Source organism: Impatiens glandulifera, chromosome 1, assembly GCF_907164915.1.
Source record: "Impatiens glandulifera chromosome 1, dImpGla2.1, whole genome shotgun sequence".
Lineage (NCBI taxonomy): Eukaryota > Viridiplantae > Streptophyta > Magnoliopsida > Ericales > Balsaminaceae > Impatiens > Impatiens glandulifera.
Window position 1 is genome coordinate 48,894,773 of NC_061862.1, and position 21,116 is coordinate 48,915,888.

A 21,116-nucleotide genomic window follows, 5' to 3' on the forward strand; every position below is an offset into this window, starting at 1 on the left:
CTCCCAAGCTCTTTACAGGAATTGGACCGAAAAGATCCATATTTAAAAGTTCCAAGCACCGGTTGGAGTGAGATTTTTCTTTACTTTTGAACGATGATTTACTTTGCTTGTCTAACTGGCAAGCAGGACAAACCTTGTCTTTTAAAAACTTCAAATTGGGTAAACCGAAACCAAGTTATGCGAACAAATGTTGTTAATGGTTTTAAAATTAAGATGATTTAATCTCTTATGTCATAGCCAATTTTGATCAGTTTTGGCATTCATGCACATGGGATCAAATATCTTATTTTTTCAGTTCATCTTATAAGAGTTTCCTACCCTGCTTTTGGTCAACAAAACGTTACCCTATTGATCCTTAACTAGGCATGCATGAGTTTGAAAATCAACAGAAAATCCATTATCACATAATTGACTAATGTTGATCAGGTTATAGCACAGGTTTTCTACAAGTAGCACATTGTTAATGGTTAAATTACCATGAATAATCTTACCCTTACCCATGGTCTTACCCTTCCTATTATCACCAAACGTGATTTTAGGACCTGAGCAGTCTTTTATTTCAGTTAGAAGTCGTCTATCTCCAGTCATGTGTTTGGAACATCTACTGTCTAGATACCAAACTGAATCCTCCAGACAGTTAGTCTGATTCACCTACACAAAAATATATTTACAATATTTTGGTACCCACATTCACTTGGATCCTCGGTCAATCAGTCCCTTAGGAATCCATATTTCAATTATTTTGATGGATTTCCCTTTTTTTTTGTGATAAGTGCACATGTTTTAGGCTTAGTAGACGTCTTCCTGCTAGCAGTTGATCCCTTAACATTAGAAGATGATTTTTGTTTAAAACTCCTTGACTTCTTGTTAGGTTTTAGTTTACCAGACTTGCTGGATGTTTTCTTTTTAAGTTTCAGCTAACTTACAGCTGGCGGAACATAAGTAATCTCATTATTTAGGGTTAGATCCTCACAACTTAGATCAGTTCCATTATCAGTTAGACTTCCTTTGACAAAGATTATTGGCTTAAGTTTGCCCGTTACTGAGTTTAACTTCTTACATGACTTGTCTGAGTCATTACTGTCAAATCTTAAACCAGATTTGCATCCGGCAGGCCTCAACATATAAATTTGCTGTCTGTTAGCGTCTCTAGACTTCGTCTAGGAAGTGACCACATATGTCAAAGCGTTTGTTTTCGGAAAATAGAATTTGAACCTTTTCTTTGAGCATCTCATTCTCAGATGAGAGCTCAGCCACTTTGTTTTCAGAAAACTTTAATTCAGAAACTTGAGATGATGGAGAGTTGTTGGCTTCATATTTTGATTTCATTTCATTAAATGTGTCTGATAACTTCTTGTACTCAATGACCATATTATTGAGTGCAACAATTAAATTATCTCTAGTAAAGTCTTTCGAGGAGAAGTCGAATATGTTGGATTGGTCGTCTGCCATCAAGCATGTGACGACTTCGTTATCGCTTTCGCTAGATGAATCCTCTGAGTCGCTATCGGCCCATTTGGACTTACTTTCAATGCTCACAAGAACCTTATGTTCTTTTTGGTTCTCCTTTATTTGATCATTGCAGCCAAAATTTGAATCAGCTTCTCCCAAATCTCTTTTGCGGAAGAGCATGACTTGATCTCATTAAATATGTTCATGTTGATCGACTTGTACAGAATATCTTTGGCGACATTATCCAGGTTGTTCATCATCTTATCTTCAGTCTTTCATTTGCATCTTGACTTTTCAATCTTTATAGTACCATTAGTGATGACATTCTACATGTTGTAATCGAGGGCTGCCAAATGCGCTTGCATTCTCATCATCCAATAGTCGTAGTTTTCTTTTGAGAGCACACGAATTTGGTTGAAGACAGACATGATTCAGGTTCTTGTTGCTTGAGAATAGAAAACGAGACTCTAATACCACTTGTTAGGATCGGTGCTACCAATAGAGACTAGAGTCTGACTATTGATAACAACTTATACACTTCAGTTCGATTTTAACTCTGTTAAAAGCTAAAATTTATTTATATTCTTCACAAATCTATCAAACTATTGAAACGGTTTCAAGTGCAAAAATGTTCGTCGGATTTGAAGCTTTGAACCAATGAAAGATGAATGACAGAAAGTAAAGAACACAGGGAGTTGTTTATGGATATTCGGAGCAAACCCTCCTACGTCACCCCTTCTTCCACAACCAGAAGGATATCCACTAAATACTTTGAATCAAATACAGCTTACTGAGCTAGATAACTCTCTGTTGAACAGAACAACCTCTATTCAACTTACAATATTCTCAATAATATTCTCACAGCTAGACAATAATTGATTCTTTCCTCTCCCTAGCTTGAAGAATGTAAGAAATTAGTAAGTGAAAGAGTGTAAGCAAGTAATATTGGTAACTGGTGATTCGTCTGTTGTCCTTGAGCATCTATTTGTATTAGAAGAACACCAATGGTCGAATCTTCTTCATTGACACATGACAAACATCCATTGGAAGGCTTCCCATAGTACCAAAAATCTGCAGACTCTGAGCAACGGGATCATGGCCGTACCGAACTGGTAGTGCGCCGAATATCCTCTCTGATATTGTCTTGTACTAGATAAACCGTTGGATGGACATTTGCGTACGTGGAGATCGTTCATTGGATACATATAGCTGCCTTGTCAGACTGCACAAGAGTGAGTGGAGCAGAGTAGTAGATAACTAGTTGATCGTGGTTATACGTATGTTAACTTCAGACGGTTGCTGAAGCAAGGCATTATACGTACTCCATTAGACTACCAAGTCTAAGGGAGTTAGACGTCTACGTCTAAATGCGCGTTACATTAGACCACCAAGTCTAATAGAGTTAAACGTCCTCGTCTAACTACGTATCACATTAGACTATCAAGTCTAATGGAGTTAGACATCAACGTCTAACTACGTTTCCCATTAGACCACCAAGTCTAATGGAGTTAGACTACAGCGTCTAACTACGTATCCATTAGACTGCAACGTCTAACTACGTATCACATTAGCCTATCAAGTCTAATGGAGTTATACGTCAATGTCTAACTACGTTTCCCATTAGACCACCAAGTCTAATAGAGTTAGACTATAACGTCTAACTTCGCATCTCTTCAGACTTGTCTGAAGGAGTTAGACGTCAACGTCTAACTTCGCATCCCATTAGACTACCACGTCTAATGGAGTTAGACGATAATGTCTAACATCGCATCCTTCAGACTTGTCTGAAGGAGTTAGACGTCAACGTCTAACTTCGCATCCCATTAGACTACCACGTCTAATGCAGTTAGACTACAACGTCTAAATTCGCATCCCATTAGACTACCACGTCTAATGGAGTTAGACTACAACGCCTAACTTCGCATCCTATTAGACTACCACGTCTAATGGAGTTAGACTACAACGTCTAACTTTGCATCCCTTCAGACTTGTCTGAAGGAGTTAGACGTCAACATCTAACTTCGTCTCATTAGCCTACTTAGACCGCGTCTAAGATAACATAGTCTAATGCACCTGCATAGAAACAAATAGACAACTTAGCTTCATTCTCAACTAAGTTTTACTCACAATTATGTTTTAATTACATATCATCAAAATAAAGTTGGCATAGAAAACGCTTATTCTCTTAATTATTTTAATCAAAATAATTTGACCCAATAGATTCATGTTGAAGGAACCAAGCCTTGGCCAAAACCCATCATAAAAAATGGAGACTCTAACTCTACCATCAACGGAAAGGAAGAAGAAACCAATATGGAAGCAGAAGACAAATAGTTTCAAGAAGATCAAACCGTTCTTGGTCTCCTTCAAAATTATCTTGATGCGCCTACTCTAGAGGCTTATTCCTATTGTGAAACAACAAAAGATCTTTGAGAAACTCTCAAAAATGTCTATGGAAACATATCAAACCTCACTAGAATATTTGAAGTCAAGAAAGCCATTAACAATCTCAGTCCAGAAGACATGGAATTCACCGAGCATTTCGGAAAAATCAGATCACTTTGGGCCGAGTTAGATATGTTGAGACCTAGCACCATGGATCCGTGTATGATCAATGAAAGAAAGGAGCAAGACAAAGTATTTGGATTACTTCTTACTTTAAACCCCTCATTTAATGATCTCATCAAGCATCTCTTGAGGGTAGACAAGCTTCCAAGCTTAGATGAAGTGTACTACAAAATTCAAAAGGAGCAAGAAACATTTAGCTTGTTTATAAACAAAGGAGATCTTACAATGGATAACAATGTAGAGACTCCAACAACCAATAAAGGTGGATACCAAGGAAAGAACTTCATCAAAGACTACAAGCCACCATGATGCACCCATTGTAAGAAGAAGGGTCACCTAGTTGAAAAATGCTACATACTCTATCCACACCTAAGGCCAAACTTACCAAGGGAAAACATTTCTCAAGTGGTTGAAAGCGGTCAAGATCAAGCTGACTCATATAAAAAATGGAAGAAGTGGCAATGGCAACATCTCATGGTGATCTAGTGAGGGAATCAGACATGGAGTCTCTCCTCAAAACAATCGCCAATATAAATCAATCTGGTATCATCTTATCTGCCTCTAAACCAAGCAAAACCTTTGTAACAGATTCTGAAGCTTCCCATCATATGATTAACAATTAAGATATATTAACTACTATTAAACCTGCGAATGGAAATGTTGTAATTACAAATGGGGATAAATACTAGTTAGAGACGTAGGAGAACTGAAATTATTTGATAAAATATCAAGCAATCAAGCCTTATATTTTAATTCATGCTTAGCTAATAATGCATTATGGCACTCTAGATTAGGACATCCACACTCTAGAGCTCTTGAACTTATGTTGCCTAGAATCTCGTTTAAAAATACTAGTTGTGAAGCTTGTATCTTAGGATAGCATTACAAAATTATTTTCACTAAGTCCTCTACTATATATGAAAAATGTTTTGACTTAGTACACTCTAATGTTTGAACCTCACCTTGTCTATCTAGAGATAATAATAAATATTTTTGTCACCTTTATAGATGATAAATCTAAATACACTTGGTTAACATTGCTTTCATCTAAAGATAGAGTATTTGATGATTTTCTCAACTTTCAAAACTATGTTATTAATCAGTTTAATGATAGAATTAAGGTACTAAGATTGAACAATGCAAAGGGAAAACATATTTTTTAAAACAGAACACTTTCTCAATTAATTTAGTATAAGAGATGAACAAAATAAAATAAAATAAAAATGATAATGCAAGACAAGTTTTAGTGTGGAAAAACCTTTCTTCAAATCGAGAGTAAGAAACTACGGGACCAAATGTTCCACTTAACAATCCACTATCATCAACAAGTTATAAATAAGGGTTCACTCAAGATATAACAAAACTAGAGTCTAATCAATTGCATCAAGATCATACAATAATCTTGACAAATAACAACATAGACAAGAAAGAGCATGATCAACCAATCTTAGACCGACTTAGAAGCATTAAAATACATATTTTCACCGTTTATAACGTAGCCCCATAAATAACCAACAAATTATCAACGTTTAAATTCGATCAAATAGTGCAAACTTCTACATGCATAAATCTTCTACAGCTGCTACCTCAAACTCCTAAATCTATTTTTACTATGTTCTCTCTTGTTGTTCTATAAGACTCACTAAAAACTTAAATGAAAAATAATATCCCTTCAAATTATATAATATGGACCTAAATAATGCCCACGCCAAGTTGAGTTTCTCCAACTAAGAGAACAAAATCCAACAAACTCCCCCGACCGACTAATTTAAGGTTAATGTCAACCCGACAACCAAGCGACATAACTCAAACGTGTTTTGTGACAACACTTTTGTCATCATATCTGATCCATTATCATATTTTCTTTGCAAGAAGCCTTTTACAAACAACCAAGTCTTATATCTAGGTTGTGAATTATGCTCATTTTGCTTCAATCGATAAAACCATCGATTTTTCAAAGTCTTACTATCCTTGGACAGTTTTGTTAGCTCAAAAGTGTTATTCACACAAAGAGATTGCATCTCATCTTCCATGTCATTCATCCATTCCTTTTTATTTTTACTTTCCAATGTTTCTTGAAAACTCTCGAATTTTTCACCATTGGTGAAAATATATACTCATTTGGTGGGTATCTAACTAAAGGACATCTTTATTAAGTAGTCTGTCTTAATTCATTAAAAGACATGGACTCTTTAACATTTTCTTGCTCATTTTCATTTCCAGCATTAAGTTCACTACTAAGCCAATATCAACAAAATCATTAGTATTTAAAGGATTACCAACATGTAAATCTATACCTTGATTTTTAGTTTGATCGTTGTTTGTGCTTATCGAGTTAAAAACAACTATAATTGGATTCATTTCAACCATCTCCTCATTTATTTTAGTGGGAACAACCTCGTCTACATTGTCGATATCTTCAATGGTATAATGCTCCATAAATACAGCATCGCGACTACGAATCAACTTCTTATTAATTGGATCAAAGAATCGTTATTCAAACTCATCCAGTCCATATCCGACAAACACACTTCTTGGTCTTGTCTTCCAACTTTGATCTCTCATCTTTAGGAACATGTATATAATCTATATACCCAAATACTCAAAAATGATCATAAAAGACATTTTTATCACTCCAAACATGGTTCGACACATCAAAGTTCAAAGGAACACATGTACCATTGTACTCAATGCTTCACCCTAAAATATCTTGGCAACTTTGCTTGTGAAAACACACATCTCCCAATTTCTACAAGTGTCATATTCATCCTCTCAGCCAACTCATTTAACTGTGGTATTTTCGGAGGTGATTTTTGGGGACGAATACCCTACTGTCGACAATACTTATTAAAAGTCCCAATGTACTCTCCCCCGTTATCCGTTCGAATATATTTCACCTTTTTTCCAATTTTTCTCTCAACTAAGGCTTGAAAAACTTTGAATGTGTCTAGAACTTGATCTTTCGTCTTCAATATTTACGTCCAAACTTTTCGAGAATTGTCATCAATGAAGGTTAAAAAGTAGTATACATCATCAAGTGATATTGACTTCATTTGCCCTACATACATCAAAATGCATCAAGTCTAGTAATTCTGGCTTTCTTTATGATTAAAATGATCTAAATCACACTCGTCTTTGTTTTCCAACCAAACAGTTTGGACATCTCTTCAAATATAAATTGAAACCCCACATAACACATTTTTCTTAGCCAACATAGCTAACCATTTATCGTTAATATGAGTCAAACGTTTGTGCCAAAACCCAAAAGAAAAATCATTTTCACAAGTGTTGATGTAAAATTTAGATATTTCAGAACGAATAATATACAAATTTAAAAATCTCTTACCTCTAGAAACAACCATATATCCTTTTGTAAGCTTCCATTCACCAGCAGAAAATGAATTATAAAAGTCTTGATCATCCAGAATTTCAACTGATAAAAGATTGAAGTGAATATAAGGAATATGCTTAACCTCTTTAAGAACAAGAGTAGTTACATTAGTCATCTCAACACAAACATTACCAATTTCAACCACTCTAACTTGACTAGTATTTCTTATACGAGCAATACCAAAATTATCATCCTCGTATGTTGAGAAAAAAATCTCTTCGTGATGTAGCATGAATAGAAACACCATTATCTATAATTCATTCCATCTCATCACAATACACATTAACATTATTAACATCATTATAACAAATAGTAAGGAAATCATAACAATAGCAAAATCATCATGATTTTTATCTTATTTGTGGTTGTGTTGTTCTCCTCCTTCAATTTAAAACAATTTTTTCTTGCTATGGCCCTTTAGGCCACAATGATGACACTCAACATATGCCCACTTATTAGAAGCCCAACGAGATTTTCTACGATTACTTTTTCACAATTTACTTCTCCCCTTGGATTTTGTAACTAAGACCTCGAATTGTAAAGAATAGTCTTATGTCTTTCGTCTCATCTCTTCATTCATTATACTACTTTTTACTAAATCCATTGAGAGAACAACATTTGGAGCATAATTGAACTGAGTTGTTTTAAAAGTCTCTCATTAGTTAGGTAGAGTACCAAGTAAATATCATGTATCTCGTCATCAAAGTTGAGTTTCATTGCCTCCAATTGATAAATAATCCCCACAAAAGCATTTGTAGTTAGTCATCACAGAACCAACTTGATATATTAAGGACATCAATTGTTTTATCAAAAACAAATTATTATCTATCTTTCTGTCATACAATTCTTAAAGTTTAGCTCAAAGGGTACAAGCATCAGTAATAGAGATCACATTGTTTAGAACATTGTCATCAACCCATTGATGAATATAACCACATACTTGTCTATGAAAATAATTTCCAATAATTCACATTTTCTTTGCAGGCTTAGCTGTAGAGAACACCGGTAAATGATTTTTTTCACATACAACAAATCTTCCATTTTAGCCTTCTAGATATTATAATTAGAATCATTCAAGCTCACCATTCTAGATGTGTTAGTCTATATTATTATACTCAAATAAAAAACTAAGCTATGATACCACTTTGATGGGAAAATTTATTCTTCAAAATAGAACAATTTCTCAATTAATTGAGTATAAAATATTAGCAAAATATAATGAAATTGAAACGATAATGCAAGACAAGTTTTAGCGTGGAAAAAACTCTCTTTAAATCGAGAATAAAAAATCACGGGACCGAATAAGCCACTTAACAATTCACTATCATCAACAAGATTACAAATAAGGGTTCTATCTAGATATAAATTACATCAATATCATACAACAATCTTGGCAAATAACAACAAAGACAAGAAAGAACAAGATCAACCAACCTTACCAATTTTACAATTCTGGTATTCTCTTAGACTAACTTAGAAGCCTTAGAAAATAGATCTTCACCATTTAGAACGTAACCTCATAAATAACCAACAAGTTGTCAATGTTTGAAGTCGATCAAAAGATACAAACTCTTACAAACAAAATTCTTCTCCAACTGCTACCTCAAACCCCTGAATTTATTTTAGCTCTGATTTTTCTCGTTATTCTATAAAACCCACTGAAAACTTAAATAAAAATAATGTCTCTTCACATTATATAATGTGGGCCTAAATAAAGCTCATACCAAATTGGATCTCTCCAACTAAGAGGAAAAAACCCAACATAGTGGTGAAGAATACACTAGACATAAGTTCAAATAACATATAGTTAAGCATGTAATTATACATCAAATGAGTTGTTCCTGTATGCCTCAACAAAATAGAGTTGTTGAAAGAAAAAAACTGGCATCTTATGAAAGTAGCAAGGTCAATGATGTTTCACTCGCATGCGTCAAAGAGATTCCGGGGAGATGCTGTAATGATTGCATGATATCCCATCAACATAATTCCAATAAGAGTACTAAGAGATACATCTCCATTTGAGATACTAAACAAAATGAAACCCTCTCTTGATCATTTACAAGTTTTTTGGTGTGTGTATTTTTTTATACTAGGTGTTTAAAGAACCAAGTTGGATGTTAAAATTACAATGAGTATCTTTCTAAGCTACTCAAAAACACAAAAGGGATATAAGTGTTATGATCCGGTCAACAATAAACTACTAGTGTCTATATATGTGAAATTTATGGAGAATCAAAGATACTATGACAAAATAGAGTGAAAAAGTATCAAGGATCTTGTTAGCTCTACATCAGATAAAATGGGGTCTTCAGTTTCATTCATTTAGTACCATGATTAATCAAGAAAGTACCAGTACACAACCAAATTAAAATGAGAATCTGAAGAATGGTCCAGAAATGGGAAATTAAAATTATCAAAACTCAATGGAATCATATCAAAATGATGAATCTCCAGATCAAGCTGAGGGGGAGATTGAAAATGAACCCATTATAGATCAACATCAAGCTTCGGATCAAGTGGAAGAATTAGTTGAAGAAATCATTTTACTAAGAAGAATTACTAGATAAAGATTTGTCTCAAAACATTGGAAGTATTACAACAATCAAGTTATTGCTCATCCAATACAAGTTGTGTGTTCACTTGACCTTTTTCCATCAGATCATAAAGCATTTATTGGAAAAATTGATCTACATCACATACCTCAAAGCTATAAAGAAGCTAAAAAGAGTAAAGAATGTGTTGCAATAGTTCATGATGAAATTGGTGCCATGAGTAGAAACCATACATGGGATAAAAAGTCGTTAGTTCAAGATGGATCTTTACAATCAAGTACCTAAGTAATGGTGATATATAAAGGTACAAGGTACGCCTAGTTGCAATGGGGTTCACACATAACTATGAGGGGGATTACAAGGATACTTTTGCACCTATAGAACAACTTCACACAATTATAGTTATTATATCCATTGCTACCAATCTTTCATGGGATTTGTGGCAAATGGACGTGAAAAATGTCTTCTACATGACTTCGCCACCAAGTATTGAAAATTCAATCACTTTAGGAAAAGTCCAAAGGATTAGGAAAGCAATTTATGGACTCAATCATTCTCCAAGGTCGTGGTATCACAAGCTCAACTCAACACTCAAGGATAAAGATTTTAGCAGATCGGAAACTGATCACACCATATTCACCCTTTAAAGTCCTCAATGCATCATTATTATCTTGGTTTGTGGATGACTTGATCATTTCAGGTAGTGGTCAAGTAGGTATTCAAGAAACTAAATATTTCCTAAAATCTATTTTTAATATTAAAGATTTGGGAGAACTAAAATACTTCATGGGGATAGAAGTATGTCATTCTCCGGAAGGCTTATTTCTATCACAAAGGAAGTATACTCTTGATTTGATAAGTGAAACAAGAAAATTAGGTACTAAACTAGACAAAAACACCTCTTAAGGATGGCTATAAGGTCAAGCGAAAGGGAGAGAAAGAAAAGGATGATCCACTAGACAAACTTTATGTCGATCCTCTTCAATATCGGAGACTTGTAGGTAAACTCATTTACTTGACAATCACTAGACCTAACTTATGTTTTGTTGTGAACTAGGTTAGACAACACATGAAGGAGTCTACGGTCTATCATTGGAACATGGTTGAAAGGATTCTCCGGTATCTCAAAGGCTCACTCGGTCAAGGCATTTGGATAGGAAAGAATGGAAAGGTTGAGATTTTTGGGTATTGTGATGTGTATTATGTTGGAGACACCGTTGATAGAAAAATCAACCACGGGCTATTGCACTTTCATAGGAGGCAATCTAGTTACTTGGAAGTCTAAAAAATAGAAGGTGGTGTCTGGTTTAAGTGTTGAAGTTGAATATCGAGTTATGAGGAAGTAAATAAATTAGTTGGTATGGTTAAAGGCGCTCATCAAGAATTTATGTATAAAAGCATCAACTCCAATCACTATGCATTGTGATAATCAAGCGGCAATCCATATAACAAAAAATCTAGTCTTTAATGAGAGAACAAAGAATATAAAGGTTGACTACCACAAAGTAAGAGAAGATTGAAGAAGGAGTAACATTGTTATGTTTTACAAAGAACAAAGATCAATTGGCTGACATATTCACCAAGGCCGCTAGCCTCGAGATTTGCAACCACATCTACAACAAACTTGGGCTAGTAGATCTCTCGAGGCCTTGATCTGCTTCCCTAATCCGTGAAGACCATACTTTTTTTCCTTATCAAGGTTCTCTCCCAAAGGATTTTCCTTGATAAGGTTTTTAATGAGGTGGTACTCATGGATGCTCCAAACTTAGCCTTCACTCCAATCATCCGGCTAAGTTTGAGGGGATTATGGATAAAAAGGTTTTAGATCTTATCCAACCGTTGGTCAAAATGAGTCTCTTTTTAAATATAAAATAACATATTTATAAGATATTATCACAATATTATAAATTGTGATAATATGATTATTATATTATATTAGTTTTCATAAAAGTTGATTATAATGTTTATGACATATCCTATGTATCCCGGTAATTCATCCAATATAATTTATATTTTCATATTCTAACCTACCCAAATAATGGGGAATAAAAAATAAGATCATACTATCATCACTTGAATTGTAATTTATTAATTCTTTTTAATTTGAATTTAGATTAAAAAAATCATAGATTTATATGTTATTTTAAACTAGACATTTCGCCAATGCGATGGGATTCCTTAGATATGAGTCATTAGCCGGTTATAGGCGAGTCATGAGTCAATCAATACCTTGAGCTTTAAGATGAATCAATTCTCTATTAGCCTTTCTATTTTGCAGTTCCCTAATGTTTGCAAGTTTGAACATGTTGATGGTTGTTTGATGTGGAATGGATTGATTTGAAACATTATTAAAAGCCTCAACCTAACCAAATTATCCTAATAAATGACTAAATTGAATTATTCAGTTAACTCTTTTGGAGCACAACACATTAATTATCATAAATTTTCAATTAAACCAAAGAACAAGTCAAACCGAAACAAGAAATCGAATAGACTCTACAAAGTTAATTCTCGTGGTTATAGGAAATCAACGCTTAAAAGGTGTCCGAGTTCCGAGTTCGGTTATAGGAAATCAACGCTTATAGGAAATCGAATAACTTAAATTGAAATGACTAGTCTTGACTCTCATGGTTAGAGGATCTAAGATTCAACTATATACATATGTAAAAAAGTAAGATGATAATCCAATTACAACTCCATTTGGCATATAACCCAATAAACAACTACAAGAAATTTATTTTAAAAAATGTATAGTTTCTAAATGGACTCAATAATTTGAGGTCATTCTATCTGTATTGAATTAGAAAACATACCAATAGATTGGCAATTGGAGGCACATCAAGTTTGTGACTTTAAACCAGCCAAATTCCTAAAAGATAATTCTATTCTAGAATTCCAATTTAGAATTCAATAAAGAAGGTGATAATATATCATAATGAGGAAGAACAACTTTATTCATGATATCAGCATTAGACAACCAACAAAATGTTACCAAATTATGTTTCTCAATAACCAAAAGCTTACTCTTCTTCTTTCTGCTCCTCAAAGCTTCAAGCACTTCTAAACGCCGTTTTAATCTCTTCTTCAAACTGAACATTAGCAGAATATATAGGGTATTGAGCAATGATAGACAAATCAGTTTCTCCACTACTAACTAAAAACGGTGTTATCTCCTTCATCTTTGCTTCTGAAACTCCAACCACTTAAGGTATTCTCCTTATCATTTGACCTATTTTATCTTCTTTGAAACCTAATCCTTAGAAAACATTCAATTTGCTCTCCCATTTCACGTTTGACATTGAACCAAAGATTCTTATTGCTGGAAGGAGCATATTGCCTCCTTTATTGAAACATTGATTAAGAGATTAAAAATTTCAGTTGGTTTATAAAAAGAATATCATGAGTTAAAATGATGATACTATGTGGTTCCTTTCTAAATTTTGTAAAAATTAATAAAAGAAAAATGGGTAATTAAATTAAAATTAACTTTTCATTAGGTCAAAATAATAAGTTTTTGGCCAAAATATGCAAATTTATTAACCATTGGTTCCATTACCTATCAATGAACTTATATTATAATGGTTGTTTTTCCCATGATTTGTGGCTTGATTTTTATTATTATTATTAGAAAAAGACACATATTTATTTAATAAAAAATAATTTTTTTAGAATAACTAATAATGAAATATTAATTTGACATGCATTATGTTGATATAAGAATAACTTGGATTAGGTCATTATTATGGTTTGATGCTAAGTTCTTTAAATTAAAAAATAATAATAATTACACAAAATTTTGAACACATTTTATTATATTTTTCCCAACTCAACTATCAAATAATGTTTAAATAATAATTTTTTGATTTAACATTTCACTCTATCTAAAATCTAAATAAAAATAAAGTTTTATTAATTAATTTTTCTTTAACATTTTAAGGATTTTTTGGAATCAAAGAAAATTTATATTAGAAAGTTGGAAACTTTTTCTTCAATAATTAAGACTATTAAAAATTCTCTATTTAAATTCTTGAGAGTAATATATATCATGGATCAGTGGCGGACCTACAAGGGGGCCTTGGGGGGCCCGGGCCTCCCCCAACCTTAAGATAAATTATTTTTTATATATATATTTGACAAGTATCTCTTAGTTCAGTTGGTTTGATAATTGAACTCTGAAGATGAGGTCAGGTGATCAAACCCTGGCCTCACTTTTAATTTATTATAGTGTAATTTATAAGAAAATATAAATTAATATTAATAAACAAGTTAAAATAGTTAGGCTAAAATCTATTAAATTAGATTTTCATATTTTTTTTATATAGTTAATTTTTTATGAATTTGTTTTTGTGTTGCATTTGATAAAAAATTTATTGGGAATTACAAGTGAGTTGTCACTTTGCCTACAAAGAGGAGAGCAAAATATAGTTCAAGCCATGTCATTGATTTCGAGTTCGAAAAATCAATTATAAAAATTTAGAGAAGATGGATGACATGATATTTTGGACCAAGTTAACAGTTTAATAGATTTTCATATTTTTTTTATATAGTTAATTTTTTATGAATTTGTTTTTGTGTTGCATTTGATAAAAAATTTATTGGGAATTACAAGTGAGTTGTCACTTTGCCTACAAAGAGGAGAGCAAAATATAGTTCAAGCCATGTCATTGATTTCGAGTTCGAAAAATCAATTATAAAAATTTAGAGAAGATGGATGACATGATATTTTGGACCAAGTTAACAGTTCACTAATCTTCATCATTATCGTGTGGAAATCTTTTGTCAGGTATAATAAAAATTATTTCTTATCTATTAATAGTTATTATTTCTTATTTAATGTTAGGTTGTTGACTTGATTATGCAATAAATGAATAATCGTTTTTCAGAATTTAATATAGAATTATTTGGCTGCATATCATGTCTTCCTCCCAGAAATTCATTCTCCCAATTTGATATTCGTAAACTCATTCGTCTTGCCAAACTTTATCCCAAAAATTTCACAGGCAATGATTATTTATTTTTGGAACAACAACTTCGGGCTTACTTATTTAATTTGCGGGATGATCCTCAATTTTCTTAAATTGAAGACTTGGGAATTCTTGCTCAAAAATTGATTGCAACAGAAAAACATATAGTCTTTCCATTGGTTTATCGATTGATAGAGTTGGCTTTAGTTTTATTAGTTGCAACCGCATCCGTTGAAAGAGTTTTTTTCTGCAATGAAGACCGTGAAGACTGATTTGCGTAATCGAATGGGAGATGAATAGATGAATGATAGTTTAGTTGTATATGTTGAGAAAGATATTTTCTCAACAATTGAAAATGAGCCAAATATTGTAATATTTTCAACAAATAGAATCTCGTAAAATAAATTTGTCTTCTTTTGAACCGACTCATGAACAAGAATAATTTAGTGATTGTGTTTATTAGTATTTTGTAATTGTGTTTGTTAATATTTTTATGTAATTATCGAGTAAATTTTAATTAGAAAATGTATTTAATTGATCACCAAAAAATGTTACGTTACTATATATTTGGCCCCCCCGAGAAAATATTTCTGGATCCGCCACTGTCATGGATCATCAATTCTATGCTCTAATCTCCATTTATATTCTTGAGTATCCAATACTAATAGGCCCAGGCCCACTTAAATGAACCATTACATATCTGCTACTTGCACAAATAATTTCTCATTACTGACTATGGTCTAATCATTCTTCTTAAAAGTAAAAGTAAAAATAATAAAAATATATAATATAATTACAAATTGATCACACGTATATGTGTTTTATTGGGACGATTAGACAATTAGAGATGTTTTGTAACAATACACATTAATAATTAATCATTTAATATATATATATATATATATATATATCATTTTTAAATATTAATTCAATACAGTTTAACTTTATTACTTTTTGTTTAATCAAGTAACCAAACATTGTTGGAAACATTTTGAGACCCTAGGGTAGCATTTAGGTCAGTAATAATTATTTCCTTAATATTATTAATAATTTTATTTATTTATATTTGATAATCAATTTCTTATACAAATATTTTTATAACTAGTGTAAATATTACTTGCAGAGTTTCAAATTTTATTAAGACATCCTTATCCATGACCCAAAAATTGGTCATGATGCTGATTGATCTCGTCAATTTATCATGACCAAATGTTTGGTCATTCCATGACCAAAACCAAAATCATGTTATTGGGTATTGGTTTTTGTCAAATTATGACAAAAATCACAATCAAAGTCATCCAATCAAATGCTGCCATTTGTCAGCATCTGATTGGTTGCCTAGATTTTCTTTATCTCTTGTCTTTAAAACTAAATTTATTTATAATTTAAATATATATATATATATATATATATCAAAATTCATAATTTTTCGAGATCTATAAATATAGACCACTTTTGCTATATTTCGGAGCACAAAAAAAATCATCATTTTCTCCATTTTTACTAATTATCCTCCTTTGTTTACAATTATGTATAAAAATTAGAATTTAAATATTATTATTATATTTAAAAAATATTATTTTTATTTTTAAATTAAAAAAATAAAAAATATTTTTTAATTCATGATGAATATTTTGTTGGTTATGAATAAACACAATGACCAAAATCTTGGTTATAAAGCTTTTTTCACGATCATGACTATGATAATGACCAAAAATTGGTCATGGATAAGGATGCTTTAAGCACAAACAATTTATCTATTCACATATCCCACTTAGTCACAATTTATTTTGTAACGATTTATCAGATAATTTTTTTTGTCAAAATATTATATATATATATATATATATATTAAGAGAAATGATAAATTCAACGAAATGTTAGCGAAAGCAAGACCACGAATTCTACGTGACCTTGCCACGTGGATAGTAAAGAGAAAAAAATAAAAAATAAAATATATTCACCAATAAATCTTTTTCAGCTTCATTTATTTCTCTCTGAAACTTTATACGGCGTTAGTTATTTCTCTCCCTGAAACCTCTCCGGCGAAACCCCATGATATCGTTTTTACAGATCTAGTTATTTAGTTTTTAGTTTTTACAAATCTAGTTATTTAGGATTTAGGGATTTATTTCAGTTCGTTTTTGTATGATGACGAACTATTTGAACTTATAGGAAACCAACACTGTTGAAGCACCGAACTTGAACAACACAATAGATGAAGCACTGAACCTGAACAAATTCAACCCTGTTGAACCCGAAAGGTACCCGATTGTTGGTATAAAAAATATACATTTCAATGTCTCAAAATGTCCCGAAACTACCTTTTCAGGTCCCGAAACCATCATATCGGGACCTGAAATGGTGATTTCGGGACAAAAATTGATGGTTTCGGGACCTGAAAGTATTGTTTCTAAACCAAAAAATGATGGTTTCGGGACCCAAGAGGGTGGTTTCGGGACACGAAAGGGCGGTTTTGGGACCTGAAATGATGGTTTCGGGATGCATTTCTTACAGTTACACTTATTTTTTGTAGTGACATTTCTAGTATTGGAATGACATTTTCCTTCAAAGAACAACTTTTTGAATTCTACACATCATATTCCCACTTAACTGGATTCGACATTACCAAATTAGAGAGCAAAAATGTAGGTGGTAAGAGGAAAGTTGTGCCAAGAGTTTTATGAAAGAATCGAAGGCCAAATATAAGTTTCATCAGCCTAGACCAATAACAAAGACAGATCGTAAAGAAAAGATTAATGTTGTTGTTCGGAATGAAGGGGAATATGTGATAACAAGTATTTATCTTCAGCACAACCATACATTAAGCCCTAAGAGGATACGCCATGTTAGATCCTACAAAGTAATAGACGAAAATGTAAAGAGAAGATTTGATACAAACAATGAAGCTGGAATAACTGTGGCCAAAACATTTCAATCCCTTGTAGTGGAAGATGGAGGGTATGAAAACATGTCTTTCAATGAGAGAAATGCAGAAATTACATTACAGAAGCACGAAGGTTGGAGTTAAGGAGTGGGGATGTTGAAGCACTCACTAATTATTTTTTAAGAATGCAAACCAAGAACTCAAACTTCTTCTACCTTATTGATTTGGACGAGTAATCCCGAATTTAAAACGTATTTTGGGCAGATGGTAGGTGCAAGGCTGCCTTTGAATATTTTCACGATGTTATCTCTTTCGATACAACCTATTTGACAAATCGTTATGACATGTCTTTCGCTCTATTTGTCGGTGTTAATGAGGTCAATCCATTTTACTTGGATGTGGTTTATTGTCAAGTGAAGATTCAAATTCTTTCACTTGGTTGTTTAGAACTTGGTTAGAATGTATGGATGATCGACCTCCAAATGCCATAATCACAGACCAATATCGATCAATGGCGATTGCAATTGAGAAGGTATTTCCTAAAATTCATCATCAATTTTGTTTGTGGCATATAATGAATAAACTTCCTATAAAATTTGGAAGCCATACTGAATACCATCTAATAAAGAAGAGGCTGAAAAACATAGTATACAACTATATAAATATTCAACAATGCGAAGAGGATTGGATTAGACTAATAGAAGATCATCAGTTGGAAGATAATGTCTGGTTAAAATATTTATTTTTGGAAAGATCGAAATGGATACATGTTTATGTGAAAGGACAATTTTGGGTCGGGATGTCAACATCTCAACGGAGTGAAAGTATGAACGCCTTCTTTGATGACTACGTGCAGTCCAAAACATCCCTCAAATAATTCGTCGAGCAATATGATAGGGCTCTGTTGAGAAATATCGAGAGAGAAAAGAAATTGGATTTTCAATCGTTTAATTATTTGATAACAACTGTTAGTGGATTTTCCTTTGAAAGGCAATACCAAACCTTCTACACTCCAGATATATTTAGATTGGTTCAAGAAGAAGTTAGAGGCTTGATGTTGTGCGATATCTCAGTCATTGAAGAGGAAGTGACAACTTGTATATTTAGAGTTGAAGAAATCATTTTGGGGGTTAATGGAGAACATATAAGAGATGTTTCTTACAAAGTGCATTATACAAAAATAGACTGCAATGTTAAATATCAATGTTGATTGTTTGAGTTCAAAGGTATTTTGTGTAGGCATCATGGCTGTGTTGAAAAAAATGAGGGTGAATGATGTACAAATGTATCATATAATGCACCAGTGGCTTAAAGATATTAAACTAGGGTATCAAAATATCATCAACATTTATGATTTAAATTTGTTTGTGGAAGAAAAAAACGTCATAATAGTCTAACTCGATTGATGCAAGAGGTTCAACAAGTTGGAGTAAAATTTGAAGACAATTGTTCATTTTGGATGAACAGAATAAAATGTTTAATGAAACATTTTATGTCACTTAATCATGAAAGCACATAAGCATTTAAAGACAAAAGCACAAAAGCATCTCCATCTCCATCTCCATTTCCATCTCCCGCTACATCCAGTTTGATACACTCTCCTAAAAAAGTTAGAAGTCGAGAACGACCAACAACAAAAAGGAAACAATCTTTAATTGAGAAAATCCCCAAGAAGTCGTCGAGATCAAAAATGAAGGGAAATACGGCCACAATATCTATAGTGTTGGATTCAACACAACAACAACAACAACAATGGAATGATCCACTTTCGACTCAATTTTCTTTCACATCACTTTTGTTCTCTCAAATATATATCGAAGATAATGTGTGTAAGGATAACATTCAACGAAGATAGTATTTATATGATCATGTTGTAACTTTGAATATTTTTATGTTTTTCTCATAATGAATGCGCCCCGAAAGGGTGGTTTATCATCCCGAAATGATGGTTTCTTGTCCTGAAATGGTGGTTTCGGGTGCTGAAATGGTGGTTTCAGGACAAGAAATGATGGTTTCTTGTCCCGAAATCATGATTTCGAGTCTTGAAAGGGTGGTTTCGGGACAAGAAATGATGGTTTCTCGTCCTAAAAGGGTGATTTCAGGACAAGAAATTATGGTTTCTCGTCCCGAAATGGGTGTTTTAGGTCCCAAAATGGGCGTTTCGGGTCCCAAAAAGGTGGTTTCATGACAAAAAATGATGGATTATCGTCTCAAAAGAGTGGTTTATTGTCCCGAAATGGGTTTTCATGTTCCAAAAGGGTGGTATCGGAACAAGAAACGATGGTTTCTCATCCCGAAAAGGTGGTTTATCGTCCCGAAATAGGTGTTTTGGGTCCCGAAAGGTGGTTTATGGAAAAGAAATGATGGTTTCTCGTCCCAATAGAGTGGTTAATCGTCCCAAAATGGGTGTTTCAGGTCCTAAAATGGTGGTTTCGGGACATGAAATGATGGTTTCTCTTCCCAAAAAGGTGGTTTATCGTCCTGAAATGGGTGTTTTGGGTCCCAATATGGTCGTTTCGAGACAAGAAATGATGGTTTCTCGTCCCAAAAGGGTGGTTTATTGTCCCGAAATGGGTGTTTTAGGACTTGAAATTGTGGTTTCGGGACAAGAAATGATGATTTCTCGTCCCAAAATCATGGTTTTAAGTCCCGAAATGGTAGTTTCAGGACGAGAAATTATGGTTTTGGGTCCCGAAATTTTTATTTAAAGTTGACCTAACGATGAACACACAAAATTTTACTCGTAAAGCTTCAAGAATTCTCATTGCCAACAAAAAATAATAATTCAGCAGTTATTAAAGAATTATAAAACAATCAAAATGTGAAATATGTAACTTACATTTGTTTTGGTTATACCACACTCCCACTTTGCATCGCCCAAATAAGTTTGAATATGTCTCCTACAGTATATTGCGCAATCTGTTGTATTTGAACTGTCTTGCCAAGCTAATTTAAAAACTTTAAACGGGAATTTAGCAGTTTTGGTTGCGATGTTTAGGTCGATAGTTTTGAATAACTCCACGAAGGTTTCTACCTATTTTATCAATGAAGTTAATAAACATATATTTAAAAATACTTTAACATACAAACATGTTCATACAAATACTTCAACATTACCAGTTTCCGGAGTTGTGATATATTTATCTTCCCATGGCATTTTTTTGGGCACTGGGAGGTGTTGATGATTTCGATTACTCTATTTTGCAGATTGATGCAAACAACATAATACTGACTTTATATAAAATTTGAAAAAATATCTACAAAATAAGACCAAGATTTAGATGATATATATGAGTAAGATT

The 21,116-nt window shown here is 32.8% G+C and overlaps 1 pseudogene; it reads left to right on the top strand.

Moving 5' to 3' along the window:
- Positions 1 to 1,878: 1,878 nt before the first annotated feature.
- On the top strand, positions 1,879 to 20,522 carry LOC124927229 (annotated as a pseudogene).
- Positions 20,523 to 21,116: the final 594 nt, after the last annotated feature.